Source organism: Mesoplodon mirus (assembly GCF_964341445.2).
Source record: "Mesoplodon mirus genome assembly, chromosome: 6".
Lineage (NCBI taxonomy): Eukaryota > Metazoa > Chordata > Mammalia > Artiodactyla > Ziphiidae > Mesoplodon > Mesoplodon mirus.
Window position 1 is genome coordinate 44,492,101 of NC_138982.1, and position 16,281 is coordinate 44,508,381.

The 16,281-nt window shown below is 41.5% G+C and overlaps 1 protein-coding gene across 1 annotated transcript in view; it reads left to right on the forward strand.

Annotated features, from left to right (window-relative positions):
• The first annotated feature begins 243 nt into the window (after nucleotides 1-243).
• DGKG (diacylglycerol kinase gamma) overlaps nucleotides 244-16,281 on the forward strand; it is a 185,721-nt gene continuing 169,683 nt past the window's right edge. Inside the window, exon 1 of the mRNA XM_082625389.1 lies at nucleotides 244-560. The gene's annotated coding sequence lies outside the window, so the exon portion shown is untranslated. The remainder of the gene's footprint in view (nucleotides 561-16,281) is intronic.

Consider the following 16,281-nt stretch of genomic DNA (forward strand, 5'->3'; position numbering starts at 1 on the left):
CCTCTCCCTGCGGAGCCCACCACTGCTGCATCCTCTCCAAACCACTCAGCCTCTAACTCTTCCTCCCAAACCGAAGCCCGTGAAAAGTGAGAAGTGCCCGAACCACCAAAGGGGCGCGGGCTCTCACGGAACCCACCCGCATTCACGCGTGTGTGTGCGCGAGCGCGCGCGCGGGGGTGTGGCGCGTGTGCGCGCGCACGCGGTTGTGTGGCGGGGGGCGGGCTCTGCGCCCGCAGGCAGGGCTCAGCTCTGAGCGTGGCAGCCTGACTTGCCCGCTGCGAGGGGCAGGGCGCCGCAGTGCCGTAGTAGCGGGCAGCTGAGACGCACCGCTCGGGAGCCGCAGGTACCGGAGCGGGCAGAGACCCCGGCACTGCCTAACCCCCACCGGGCCGCCCGAGCTCCAACCCCCTCCCCGGGAGGGCTGCGCGGGCCGCAAGACGCCCAGACGCCAGCCTCGGTCCCCTTTCAGTCTCTCGGTTCATCTTTCCTCCCAAGTAAGGGAATAAGCCCCAAGGAAGGAGCGCTCCGGAGAACCGCGCAACAAAGTGTTGCATGCTGAGGTAAGACCGTGGCCGGCGCGGTAGGGGGGGGGGGGCGGGCTGGGGGCGCGGGTTGCAGCAACTTGGAAAAGGGGAGCAAAGCGGGAGGCGGTCCCGTGGCCAGGAGACGGAGCTGCAGACAAGGCCTCGGCGCTCCCCCCCGCACCCGACGATGCCACCTGCCACACAGCCCCTGCCGGAGGAGATGCCCCGCTGGCAGGGGTGAGGGCACGAGGAGCCGCCCGGGGTGGCGCACCGGCTTCCTCTTCGACTGGGAGGACCTTCCGAACGTCAAAGGTGTGCGGGCAGGAGGCGTCCTGGCTCCACGCAGTTTGCTGAAGCAACTGGTCAGATTTCGCCCCTTTTAGACTTACCTTTGGTATTCAGTTCGCGCTCCAGGGTGCACAGGGGCGGCAAAGAGCGGGGACACTTTTTCTAACGTCTGGCCGCCAAAGCGTCTGACCGCCCCGCGGAGTTCCAGGACTTTGGGGGGACTCCACAAAGCCCCCGAGCTAGGGGGGCGTAAAGGGAAGCTGAAGAGAACGCGGAGACCTTGACAAATAGTAGCTACGGAAGGAGAGGAGGGTCAGGGAGAGAACGTCGGGTTGACCTGTTTAGTCTCGGACTCACAAGATGTGTGTTCCTGTGTGTGCGTGCATCTAGTATCACCTGTGGGGCTTTCGAAAACTCCACCAGTGCACTCATCCTGCACATTCAGTTATTTTCTTCCTCTAGACGAGTGGGCTAGAATTTGGGGAGGGGGCTGTGGAGTTCGAAAATGCCCTACAGGTGATTCTGATGCGCTGTCCCCATCCGTTCCATCACTGCAGCAGGAAACACGAGGCCGGAGCCAGGAGGCAGCTCCCAGGTGTGAGCGATCCAGGTGCGGGACTCAGACCTTCCCGCATCCTCCCTCTTTCCCCGCGGCGAGGCAGGAGGGTCTGCAGCAGCGCGCGGTGATTTGTGGCTGCGCCGCAGTGGCGCGCAGGAGAGCTGCGAGCCCGCGGGCGCGCTCGCTGGCGGGCGCTGGGCGGCTGTCTCCTCCGGCTTCATTAGCATACGATGACCTCGCTGTCCGGAAGAGGGCCTGGGAGGGCTGTTTGTCCTTCTTTCATTTCGGGACTTCGGGGAACGCACCTTGGTTTGGGAGGTGTGGACCAGGGGGAGGGGCAGCGGTCAGGACACAGGGCTGGGAACTGCCCCTCGGGTTCGAAAGGGGGAGACGACGTCGCTATTTCGGTGCCTGGGATTTTTTGTTTAAAAAACAGCCCTCAGAGTCACTTACTGGAGCACAGGGCATCCTTCGTTGTCAGCGAAGGGTATTAGATCATAGGGGGCAAGTGTCATCACTATTTGGACACACACACACACACAATTTACCTTTGTGCTTTATGGCCCTCTCATTCCAGGGCTGTGTCCTAACGTGGGAAGGGACTTAGTCTTCTTAAAAAGGGCTGTACTTGCCTCCGTTCCGAAGGTAAATGATACTCATCAAATACAGCGTCTGCCACTAAGCTAACTTCCCTGCTGTACCTCCCATCCAAGTCTTTTCTTTACGGATCACCCTTAACGTTTGTGAATAGCACTGTAGGCGTTATTACAAGCATTTTTTCTGGGAGGCTTGTGGGAGTAGGGAGCAAGTGGATGAGTCTTTGCCACCTTACAATCTCATGTCAGTGTTTGGTTCAGATCAACCCAGGCATGGGGAGAAAATGATAAACAATCAGAGCGTCTTGGAACCTAGACTTTCAGAGGTAGGAGAAACTACTGAGGACATCTGTTCCAGCTCCCCCTCAAATCTCGCAGAGCACCTGCAGCAGGTAGGGGAGGATCCCGCCAACCTTGCACTCCCAGAGGTCCCAGCTGTGCTCAAGAGGCTCTGCTCAGGAAAGTACCCATAAAGCAGCAGTTCTCCCCTCTACTGCTGATCCCTAGAGGGGAGGCTGCCCCTACCACTTTTGTTGTGGTAAAACTCTTTTTTTTTTAAATATCTTATGTATTGCAACACTATAATATACTTTTTTAGTGTAAAGGTAGTTCATGTGGAAGGTAGAAAATGTGGGAAGTTGAAAAGTGTGCAAAGAAACCACCCACAATTGCACACAAATCAGATTAGTGTGTAAAATATGTAAATGGCATAACATCCCACTTCTCCACACAAATAATTAGAACAGCCCTCACTCCTAGGAAGGTACATCACTATCAGAGCCAAATTCAGCCAGCCCAGCCAATCAGTAACAGCTTCTTCACATACTGGCCATTTTCGAAGAAGTGTTTGTTTACACCAAGTATTAGAATTCCACTACCAAACCACAGTGGGAATTGATACCTTTTCATATGTAACAGAGTTCACCTGCCTCACTTCCCTTCCCCACCCCAGCCGCTCAAGGCTAGTGACTATGGATCATGCAATAAAAAATAAAGTGATACATATTATCCAAAAAAATGTCCTCAGGTGAAAAAAATGTGGCCACAGAAGAGAAACGGAATTAGGCAATACGAAAGGGGAAATTTTGTGGTAGAGAATTTTCCAGGTAATGGACTAGGTGCTCTATGTGCGTTTCTCTTTCGATGAATCTTTATTCTGCTCAGATTGGTTGGTCTCAGAAATGCACCTGAAAGCTGTCTAGAGTTGTGCAGTGTATTTCCACATGTGACTATTACCATTTTCCCTTAATTCATTAAAATTAAATAAAATTAAGATTTCAGTTTCTCAGTCACACTAGTCACGTTCCTAGCATTTAAATGCCACATATGGCTTCCGGCTGCCATATTGGAGAATGCACATATAGAACATTTCCATCATTGCAGAAAGCTCTGCTGGACAGTGCTGGTTAGATTGTAAGCTTGGTGCAGGCAGAGGTGTGAATTTTGTCTTCCCCAGTATCCCCTGCAACCAACACATTGCCTGGCCAGAGGAGGACGGAGGGGAGGAGGAGGGATGGTGGTAGTAAATGTAGTGGTAACATGAGCTATACCATTTATTGGGCACCTACTTTGTGCCCCTCACCGTGCTGTACTTTGTGCATGCGTTGTCTTACTTCAGACTCAAATCACTACAAGCCTGGTGGTAATCTTATTTCACAGACAAGGAAACTGAGTCTCAGGAAGTTTAAGTAAGTGGTTGTAAAGCTAGTAGTAGAGAGACTGAGTTTTAACTCAGGCCCTGATGAGTTCAAAGCCTATTTTCTCAGGGCTTTTGCTCTACCGCCTTAGTAAATATCATGTGTGATAATGCAAACGTGAATTGTCATCATCTTGGCTTTCCAGGAAGTCAGAGAAAGGGTACTCTTGAAGGCTTCCCAAGGGAAATATTGATAGTATTTGCAATGTTAATAGCATTTCAAGAGTGTAAAATTTTGCCTGGGGGCTCAAGAGGTTTTGTCCTTGGATGGGTGTGACGTCGGGAGAAAGGAACCCACCCATAGTGTGTTCTGACCAGAGAGCCAAAACCTAGGAGAGCAGGCCAGCCAACCACCCCCACCCTGTGCTTCTCCACAGGGAGGCTGATCATCAGCCCGGGAGAGAAATACTGGCTTGGTTAGGATCTCACCACCAATTATTGGCATAACCTGGCTCCCGACTCCCTGGCCAGTGCCCTTCCCACTGCACCATCCTGCCCCTTAGGCCACTGGCTCCAGTATTGTCCTATCATTATCACTGTTGCCCCATTTTTCCCTAATTTCTTTATTCTTAATGAATAAAACACAGCATTTCAAGGGATGCTTAATCAGCACCAAGTACAGTGAGATTATCACTTCCTTTTTTCTACATCTCATGTTTCTCTTAAAACCCTGTCAGGTTGAACTAGCAATCTATACAAGTAACATCTGTTGAGTTTAGTATTGGCTGAAAAAACCCAGCTGTCTTTTAAACTTACTCTTGAACTGTATCCCCTGCCTGCCACCCCCCTCCCCTTCCATGCTTGTACAGATGCTACCTGGGACTCAAATACAGAACCCTTGCATTTATTCCCAGTTTTATCTTGTTTAATTCAGTCTGTCTTGCCAGCTTGCCCAGATATTTCTGGCTTTGATTCTGCTATCCAGCATATATACTGTCCCTTCCAGCTGGCTTCCTGTTGTCCCCAAACCTGATGAGCATGACCTCTTCAACTAAGTCATCAATAAAAAATGATGAATATTACAGCATTCTGAGACATTCCACTATATGCTCCTGAAGGACAATGTTAATTCAATAAGTAAATAGCACTTTTTAAGAAAATTTATTTAACTTCTTGTACTATCACTCAATCCATAATTCTTCATCTTTTCCAAGAGATTATCAGAGGAATCATATCAAACATTTTGATAAAGTCCAGATACTCTTTGTCACTGGTATTTCCCTGATCTCCCTGCCTAATAATGTTGTCAAAGAAGCAACTTTGTTACTTTGACATAAACTACTAGCAGTTAACCCACTTTGATTTCTCAAGATCACAACTTCACTCTTAAAAGCTCATTCCACATCCTGTTCTGCAGTGTTTCCTGGGATTAACATCAACACCTCAAGTTAAGACATTTTTATAAGTTATTTTTCCCATTTTAAAAAAGTAAAATTGTCTTTGCCATGAGGGTGATGGTGATAATGATGATCGTGATGATGGTGATGGTGGTGGTGGTGGTGGCGGGTGGTGATCATGGTTCGTGGTAATGATGATGGTGGTGGTGGTAATAATGGTGATGGTAATGATGGTGGTAGTGGCTTTCTTATTCTATGATTCTGAACAGATTAAGGAGAGTGGTTCAGTGATCTCAATTGCATGATGTCTTGCACCCTGGAATATATTCAGTAAGGCCAAAAGATTGTATTAATTTGAGGCAGATCTAAGAGTCTCTAGCATCACTGAAAAATGAGATCAGAGAAGGAGCCAAGGAAGCAATTGGTCCCAGGCCTTCCTATTCAAAATGAGGACTCCTCCATCTAAAGGGGAAGGGCCCTGCATGGGCTCACACCTCCAGGACAGGCCAAGGTCTCACCATTCTTCCCCAGTGCTTTGTCCAGGGCATACTCCTTCTTTCCATCTCTGATTCTGAAGAAGCCTAATGCTTTGTTTCCTGCAGAAATGTTCTTTTATTCTCTTGGAATTAACCTCTTAATCATTGATGTCTCGGTGAAAATTAAAGATTCTTTCCTGGTATCATGATTTAAAAAGGAGAAAGGAGAAGCAAGCTTGTTTTCCAAGTGGGAAATGGAGCCAAAAGATCTCCATAGCAGGACAAGGGCACAGAAAGAAAAGGACTAAGTAAGAGAAGACTTTTAAAAAAATTTTAATTTTATATTGGAGTATAGTTGATTTACAATGTTGTGCTAGTTTCAGGTGTACAACAAAGTTGTACATATATTCAGTTATACATATACATATAGCCATTCTTTTTCAAATTCTCCTCCCATCTAGGTTATTACAGAATATTGAGAAGATTTCCCTGTGCTATACAGTAGGTCTTTGCTGGTTATCTGTTTTATATATAGTAGTGTGTATATGTCAATCCCAAACTCCTAATTAATCCCTCCCCACTACCTTTCGCCTTTGGTAACCATAAGTTTGTTTTCTAAGTCTGTGAGTCTGTTTCTGTTTTGTAAATAAGTTCATTTGTATCAATTTTTAGATTCTGCATGTAAGCGATATCATATGATATTTGCCTTTGTCTGACTTACTTCACTTAGTATGATAATCTCTAGGTCCATCATGTTGCTGCAAATGGCATTATTTCATTTTTATGGCTGCATAATATTCCATTGTATATATACCACATCTTCTTTATCCATTTCTCTGTTGATGGACATTTATTAGGTTGCTTCCATGTCTTGGATATTGCAAATAGTGCTGCAGTGAACATTGGGGTGCATGTATCTTTTCGAATTATGGTTTTCTCTGGATATATGCCCAGTGGTGGGATTCCTGGATCATATGGTAGCTCTATTTTTAGTTTTTTAAGGAACCTCCATACTGTTCTCCACAGCGGCTGTACCAATGTACATTCCCACCAACAGTGCAGAAGGGTTCCCTTTTCTCCACACCCTCTCCAGCATGTATTGTTTATAAACTTTTTGATAGTGAAATCACAATAATAATAACTGTCCTTTACACATGTACCCACTTGAAAGATAACAGTATATTCATATCTGTGATCTCTCCTGATTCTAATCATGAGTGTGAGGCAGGTAGCTTGGATGCCATGGGCCTCATTTCACTAGTGTGATTTCACCGAAGCAGAGGCTGTGAAGAGTAGAAGAGTCTACTACGGCAAGAAAAGGGATGAAAGCTAAAACCCAGGGGCCATGCAGCAGCTGACCATTTGGGCCCATCACTCCTTTCTGTTTGAGTTTGCATGTAAAGTTTTCTTCTTGCTTAAGGCATAGATGGTGTCATCTACACAGGAACCAAGTTTTCACATTCCTGTTGGCTGATCTGGTGTGAAAATACCAAGTGGCCAGAGGTCAGCAAGGCCACTTTGACCCTTAGATGCTGAAATTCTTAAAATGTTTTGACCCAAACGTTTTCATTCCCTGCTGCGTTTCTTCACCTCTGTGCTCTGGGACAGCAGCCTACAGCACTTTACCAGCTGCCTCGGTGCCCCTGCCCTTCAGATAACGTGAAGGAGCTAGAGAAAGCTCTCTCAATACCCCCCGAGGGCCAGAGTGTTCCTTCCAGAATCCTTGAAAGACACACAAAATAGGTGCTGTTATCCAGTCCCCCACGCTCCCCATCCCAAGGTCTCATCAGGACAGCCACTGGTAGAAGACAGTCCCTGCCCTTTTCTCATGCCAGGCTGTCTAGGAGGCTTTGGCAGATCACAAAATGATCCTTCCCAACAATTAGAAAGCCAGTAGCTGTACGTCTCTATAGCTGGGGAAGTTCCCGCTCTGCCCCAAAGCCCCCACTGTTCCTAATCCCTAAATCATGCACATCCTGGCAAACGCTCAGATGCCAGGCAAATGCTCAGATGATGGAGTGAATCTCCCTGAGGAGATTCACTCAATCATCTGACCAACATTAAATCAGCAAATAGTTATTGAGCACCCTCTCTGTGCTAGACACAGGACGAGTTTCCAGGAGCTGGGTGGAACTGGGTAGAACAGAGACAGAAACAGATAATCATGCAGCATTACCTTTAGATGAGAGTCACCTCGCCAGCCTGGGAAGGTGTTGGACCAAGGAAGTCAGGTAGTACTCTCTGGAGTAGATGGGCTTCAGCTGAAATCCAAAGGCTGGCTAAAGGTTAAGTGAAGAAGTGAGTATAGGTAATACATTCTAATTAGAGGGAACAGTGTAAACCAAGGCTCAGAGACAGCTCTTGTCTCCAGTGTTGCTGGAGCAAAAAGTGTGCATTGAGAAATGATGGGAGATGAGTCTAGAGATGTAGACAGGAGAGTCTTGTCTCCCAAGTTAAAGAGTGTGGATCGTTTCTCATAGACAGTGAGGGGCCACCAAGAAATGTTAGGTGGGAACTGACATGATCAGATTTTAACATTAGAGCAACCCCTCTAGCTGCAGTGTTGGGAGGGTAGAAGACAGGAAGCAGGGCTGCCCATTGGGAGGCCTTTTTTGGAAGTTAGGAACTATGAGGACTGGACAAGGTAGTACGGATGGAGGAAGGGACAGAATCAGGAAAGAACTGAGAATTAGGTGGATATGAAGGTAGTGAGGAGGGCAGAGGAACCTAGGGCAATGCCCAGGCTTCTACCTTGTGCATCTGGGAGGATAGTGGTTCCATCCACCAAGAGGATCAAGGAGCAGGAGTGAGGTTATTGATGAGTTCAGTTTGGGGCCTGCTAAATTTGCAATGTTCGTGAGAGAGGCAGATGGAGAGGTAGTTGATAGACGAGCTATGTGGCTAGAGACGCAGCACTGGGGAGGCATGAGTCTAAGTGGTAGGTGAAACCACAAGAGCCAACGAGATCATAGGAGAGTCAATTTTCATTTATCTTGATACATGTACTGCCAGTATGTGAAAGATCGATATCAAGGAGATTCATGCCTCTTTAACAAAGGGAGGAGACTTTTCACAGCATTTAGAGTCTGGGCTTGACAGGCAAGCTGTGCCAATAGCCATCTGCTGACCCAGCTAGACCAATGCCCACTTCTGCCAGGTGAGTGGTCAAGCATGGGGGTTTTTACAGAAACTCTTGTATTCCTCTTCCATATTAGAGCCTCACAAATTTGTCAACGTGGTCCTTTTCTCTAGACCAGTGGTTCTCAATGCTGGTTAAACATTAAAATCATCTGGGGAGCTTTGCAAAAATACCAGTTGTGGGTCCCAATCCAGGAGATGCTAATTTAATTGTTCTGGGGTTAGGGCCTGGGCCTGAGTTTTTTTTTTTAAAGGGCCCCAAGTGACACCAGTGTTCAGCAGAGTTAAGAACCATTGCTAAACAAGAAATTCCCTCAGTGATTTATCAAATTACAGGGTTTTTAATTCTTAATCTCCTCTGGAAAATCTCCTATGACTCCGTTACAATTTCTCTAAAAATCACTTTAACATGTCAGAACCTACACTGGACACTGCACTCCATCCGTGGTCTTGGGCATACTGTCCCTGTCTTTGCATTCAACACGTATTTCTCCCTCGTGTCTGCAAGGCTCATGGAAACTTTGTCAAATATCCTGTGCTTACAACCTCTGTCTACCACATCCTCTGAGTTACATAACTAATCAACTTGTCAAAAAGACTTAGGAATCACCTGCTATGACTTCTGAGTGAAACTTGGTTAGTTCCAAAGTATCCTTGCTTTCTCTTCTAAGTGCTCACAAGGCAGCACTCAACCCAGCAGTTCTTGAATGAATTTTCATTTACATTCCAAGTACCTGGAGACTTTCCCCTCAGAGATTCTGATTATGAAGTGTGGGGTGGGAGGCCAGAATTTCACTGGGCATTTCTAAGTTAAGGTGGCAGGGACTGCAAAGAAAGGGAGAAGATATTTTCAAATCACATATCTGAAACGGGATTGATATTCAGAATAAATAGAGAATTCCCCAAACTCAACAACAATAAAACAAACAATTCAATTCAAAAATGGGCAAAGGATTTAAGAAACATTTCTCCAAAGAAGATGTACAAATGGCCAGTAAGCACATGAAAAGATGATCAGTATCACTAATCATTAAGAAAAGGCAAATCAAAGTCATAATGAGATAACACTTCATATCCATTAGCATATCTATTATCAAAAAACCCCACAAAACCCAGAAAATAACAAATGTTACTGAGGCTATAGAGAAATTGAAACCCTTGTGCATTGTTGGTGTGATTGTAAAATGGTGCAACCACTATGGAAAACAGTATCTCAATTCCTCAAAAAATTAAAAATAGAATACCATATGATCCAGCAATTCCACTTCTGGTTATATACTCAAAAGAATTGAAAGCAAGTATCTGAAAAGATACTTGCGTACCCACAATCACAGCAGCATCATTCACAATAGACAAAAGGTGGAAGTAACCCAAGTGTCCATTGATGAATAAACAGATAAACAAAATGTGACATATGCATAAAATGAAATATTATTCAGCCTTAAAAGAGAAGGAAGTTCTGACACATGCTACAACATGGATGAACCTTGAAGACATTATGCTAAGTGAAATAAGCCAATCACAAAAGGACAAATACTGTGATTCCATTCATATGAGGTATTTAGAATAGTCACATTCATCAAGACAGAAAGTAGAATGTTAGTTGCTAGGGGCTGGGGTTGGGAAGGGAAGAATGGGGTGTTATCATTTAGTCGTACAGAGTTTCAGTTTTGCAACATGAGAAACGTTCTGTGGATGGATGGTGGTGATGGTAGCACAACAATGTGAATATACTTAATGCCACTGAACTGTAAACTTTAGAATGGTTAAAACGGTTAATTTTATGTTGTGTATGTTTTACCACCATTTATAAAAGTAAATATATATATATATATATATTTTTTTTTTTAAGTGGCAGGGACTGTAGGAGTGCTAGACAAGTAGGTGATGGAAAACAAATCTCAATCACATAACTGCCGCCTCGGACAGGTCTTGGCCAGCACACATGGTGATGGGCCGTGGGACTCACTTTCAATCAACACATGGTGAAAGTTTATGAAAACAGTATTTAGTAGTTCAAAAGAAGGAAGATATATAGGAATGCAAAACTAATGTCTTCCTATAAAATAGACACTAAAAAAAAAGAGAGAAACCTTTAAAAAAAATCTCCAAGTTGTATATACAGAGATTTAAGAGGATGTTGCAGGAACTATCAAAAGGGAGCAATGTGAGATTAGGAAAATTGACCTCTTTTAAAATGAAAAATATTTTGCAGAATTCAGATCATACAGTGGGAGCATGAACATTAGAACAATGCAGAAAACCAACGATGAATGTAAATTCTCATAGTACTGATAGAAAATACATAAAGAAATGAAATAATGAGTGAAAAAATGGAGGCTAGAATTCAACACATTAAATATAAAAATACAGAATTTTTCAGGAGAAAGGGAAATGGAAGATAAGTTATAATAAAAAATATAGAAAAATATTTTCCTGATTTCAGTTCAAAATAGTTCATTGTTTACCAGAGAAAATTAAAGCTATATTCTGATGAAAGTTAATTGTTTATATGAATAAAAAAATCTATTGTTATACTGTCAGAAAAAAATATTTTATTAAAAAAAATAAGCATGTGCCAGATATTCTGTAACACTAAATGTCAGAAGAAAGTTGATATATGGCTATCAGATTTTGTGGTAATAAAATTACGACCCAGAATTCTGTATTCAGTAATTTGTGAAGAAAAAGAAAAGATAATTTCAGACAAAAAAAAGTACCCAGAAAGTAGACCACTAAAATCCTTAACCGAAAAAAAGTATTTACTCCAAATACTCTGATCAACAAGAAAATTAATGAACATTAAAGTTTGAGAATGGAGGAGATATAAAAGATATGAGGTGAAAAATGAAACCAAACACTGGTTTTATGTTAAATGTTGTTAATATGGTTACAAAACAATGCAACTGTCAAAAATCATTCTTAATAAAAAAAATAAGAAATTTAATGATAATAATCTGGGTCTAAAAACTCAGATTACTCCAGAAAAAAAAAAACAACCAAAAACCCTTAGAGGGCTAACTTCCTCATTTTGTGTCATGGGCAACATGAATATTGTTTCATTGTTGACATAGATGGAAAAATATAAGTTTAAATAACATTTTAAATAAGAAAGAGAGTAGATGAATATAAACTAGAAGTGCCATGTTTAACTTCAAAATTAGGAGGAAGATTTGGCACGTTAGCACGAAGGTTAAAAATTAATACAGCAAATAGCAAGGAAACATTAAGAAAAAGTATAAAATAAGATGATAGAAGTGAGGTCAAGCATATTATTATATTAAGTACGAATGGTTTAATCATTTTTATTAAAAGATGAAAAAACATGGATTGGGCAAAAACTGATTCTAAATATATGCTCTTTTAAACAAAATGGGACAGAAAGGAGGGAGAAAAAGAGTATAGATATACCAGGAAAATGTAAACCAAAGAAAGAAGGGAGAGCAGTATTAGACACAGTAGAATTTAATGCAGGAAACATCAAGCAATGCATTAAATGTGGCTAAAAGATATAATCCATTAGAAGACATACCATCTGTGAATATTTTTATTCTGAATAACATAAAAATATCAAAATATATAAAATAAACTTGTCAAAAACACAATCACAGAGGGAGACAACATATTTCTATCAATCTTCAACATGCTGAGTGACAAAAACAAATGAATATATAAAGAATTTTAAGGGTATAAGAAACTTGATGTAATGGACATATACTCCTTCACATTCAAGAATGAACATATATCTATTTAAATGTTTATGCAATATTGGGAAATTTTGGTGACATTGTAAAGAAAATTGTGATACATTCCAAAAAGTAGAACTTGTTCTATCAATAAGAGGAAAATAAAACTAGAGTTACTCTAGGATAATATATTCTGGGAACTTGATGTTGCCTGGGATCTGTGCACATCCACCTGCTACTATTAATTCAACATTCAGGGAGAACAAGACCCAAGACCTGTTATTTGACAAGCATCAAGTCTGTAGAATGCTTCCTTCTTTAAGAAAGAATAAATGTTTTAACAGAGAGGAACTAAGGAAAATGCAAGGTGAGAGAATATCATACAGAATTAAAATGAATGAGCTCCTCCAGCTGGACCTAAAAGAACATTTTAGGAGATTGGAATCGTCTTAAGAGGGCAAGAAGCCATGGCCTGGCCTTTACAAATCAGAAGAGAACAAGAAAAGGCTGAGGTGATAATGAAATATGGTATGCAAAGATATGAATGAGGTATGGAAGGATGGCAAGGAAACTGAAACCCAACTACAGAATTGAAGTCTATTAGGTGGAACTAATGAGCAGAGTTTAATCTATAGAAAATCAAATCAAGTATGCAGAGGAAGTAATGTTATAAAGGATAGGCAATCAGTACCGAAGCCAATTTAAAAAGAGATGTCTAAATAATTATTGTAAATCCAGTTTTTAAATTTTGTGCAAAAGTAAAATATATTCAAAGAGAAGATATGTATTGCTACACAGAATTTTGAAACAACAAATTTAGATTTAAAACCCCAGATAACATTTTTAAAATCCTGAAAAGGCTGGTGTTTCTCTGGAGAATATAGGACAGGATGGGACAATGTAAATAAAATGTTCTGAATTCCTTGGTTCAACTGTGAGAGATTCACTTTATTCTTGACATTTAAAATTTTGAAAATAATAGTTATCAGGACTTCCCTGGCAGTCCAGTGACTAAGATTCTGCGCTTCCACTGCAAAAGGTGTGGGTTCAATTCCTGGTCCGGGAACTAAGATCCCACATGCTGCACTGTGTGGCACGGCCAAAAAAAAGAAAAAAAAAGAAAGTAATAGTTATATAATTCTTTTCCCCACTATTCTATATTCCAAACCAAGGGGTCTAAGAAAACATACTTCATATGACAAAGGACAAGAAATAAAGGAGATGGCAAGGAAGCATTAAAAATGATTAAAAGGAGGGCTTCCCTGGTGGCGCAGTGGTTGAGAGTCCGCCTGCCGATGCAGGGGACACGGGTTCGTGCCCCGGTCCGGGAAGATCCCACATGCCGCGGAGCGGCTGGGCCCGTGAGCCATGGCCGCTGAGCCTGCACGTCCGGAGCCTGTGCTCCGCAACGGGAGAGGCCACAACAGTGAGAGGCCCGCGTACCACAAAAAAAAAAAAAAAAAAAGATTAAAAGGAGCATGAAAATGATGAGATCAAATACTTCATTGATAACAATTAACATAAATGAACTAAATGACCTATTTTTAAGAGGTCTTCATATTGGGTCCAAAACTAAAATTCAACCATATATTGTTTACCATAGTCATCCCTAAAACAGAACAGTGTACAAAGATTAAAAGAAAATGCTGACTACCAAATGTAAAATAGCTAGTGGGAAGCAGCTGCATCGCACAGGGAGATCAGTTCCGTGCTTTGTGACCACCTAGAGGGGTGGGATAGGGAGGGTGGGAGGGAGATGCAAGAGGGAGGGGATATGGGGATATATGTATATGTATAACTGATTCACTTTGTTATACAGCAGAAACTAATACAACATTGTAAAGCAATTATACTCCAATAAAGATGTTAAAAAAAAAAGAAAATGCTGAGAAAAGGTATAGCAGGCAGATGCAACAAACACTAAAGCAAAAGTCATGATATTAATGTAAGACTAAATGCAACTCAAGACAAATACTTTATGTTTTTCAGGATATTTATTTATTTTTAATTGAAGTATAGTTGAATTACAGTGTTGTGTTAATTACTGCCTTACAGCAAAGTAACTTAGTTATACATATGTATACATTCTTTTTCATATTCTTTTCCATTATGGTTTATCACAGGATATTGAATATAGTTCCCTGTTATACAGTAGGACCTTGTTGTTTATCCATTCTGTATATACCAGTTTGCATCTACTAACCCCAAACTCCCAATCCTTCCCTCTCCCATCCCCCTTCCCCCTTGGCAACCACCAGTCTATTCTCTATGTCTGTGATTCTGTTTCTGTTTCATGGATAGGTTCATATTTTTGATTTCACATATAAGTGATATATGGTATTTGTCTTTCTTTTTCTGACTTCACTTAGTATGATAATCTCTAGTTGCATCCATGTTGCTGCAAATGGCATTATTTCATTATTTTTTATGGCTGTGCAGTATTCCATTGTATATATGTACCACATCTTCTTTATCCATTCATCTGTTGATGGACATTTAGGTTGTTTCCATGTCTTGGCTATTGTGAATAGTGCTGCTATAAACATAGGGGTGCGTGTATCTTTTTGAATTATAGTTTTGTCTGGATATATGCCCAGGAGTGGGAATGCTGGCTTATATGGTAATTCTATTTTTATTTTTCTGAGGAACCTCCATACTGTTTTCCACAGTGGCTGTGCCAACTTACATTCCCACCAACAGTGTAGGAGGGTTCCCTCTTCTCCACACCCTCTCTAGCGAGGACAAATGCTTTAAGACAATTAGGGTGGTTTCATATAACTGAATAGTCCAATTCACAGTGAAGATACACTGTTATGGAAATATATGCATCAATAAATGTTGATAGATGCAAAATTAATGTTGCATTCAAAGCACAATTATGGTAAAGTATTTCAAAATGCCACCCTAGGGCTTTCCTATATCAAGTAAAGAAACAAAAAAATATAAATAGCGGAATTATGTAATATTATGAATATGATTTTTAAAATACATGCTGTATAATACCCAAAATACAGAGAATGAAATTTCTTTTCCAGGGCTCATAGAACATTTACAAAAATAAACTCTGTATTAGGTTACAAATAAAATCTCTGCAAGTTCCTTAATACAGAAATAATAAAGGTCACAGTCTCTAACCATTAGAAATGAATAATAATAAATAACAACATGGGGGACAAGCAATAAATTATGGTCCATTTATATAATAAAGTACTATGTAGCCATGGAAAACAATATTGTATGTAGAAGGATGTTTAGTAACACCAAATAATGGTCACCATAAACAAATAAGTGAGAAAAGTCAGAAAGAGGTTAAAAGAGTTTTTTTAAAAAAGTGTATGCATACATACATAGGGAAATTCTAGAAATAATTTATGGCACAGTGTTAATTGTGGTTATAATTGGTGGTGAGGTTACATGTGATTTTTATTTTAAAATCATTAAAATATGATTGGACTCTTGGCCAAGATTAATATTATGCTCACACTGTTTATAGTTTGTAGAATCCATCTTCTTCCAGTTGTTCTGATAATGAAGATTAGTTTGCTTGTTTCTAGTCATTTGGCTTTTTGTTGTTGCTGTTGTTGTTCTCCAAAATTCTTCAAAGATCAAATAACAGTGGTTAAAGATCCTGGTCATCCTGGTCCCAAGCAGTAGACCAAGCTATCCTTTGCTCTACTTGCTCTAGAATTAACCAGCCCACTCCCCAAACTTCCCTCAAACATTGTTTGGTCAGTAGTGTTTTGGGTTAGTTAGTTTGTTTCTTTGTTTTGGTCACTTAATGTTTTCAGATCATTCTGAGCTATTTTTTTCATGATGTACTTCGTGTAAGTTTATACCATCTTCCTGTATATTGCTTGATTGTGTGCCTTCCCTCTTCCTTATCTCTAAACATCCTTTTCAGTTATGAACCCGTGGGTTAGTCCTGCAGGCACTTTTTTTTTTTTAAGAACCATTCCTTTTCCCTCTTGTGTCTGCCTAAGT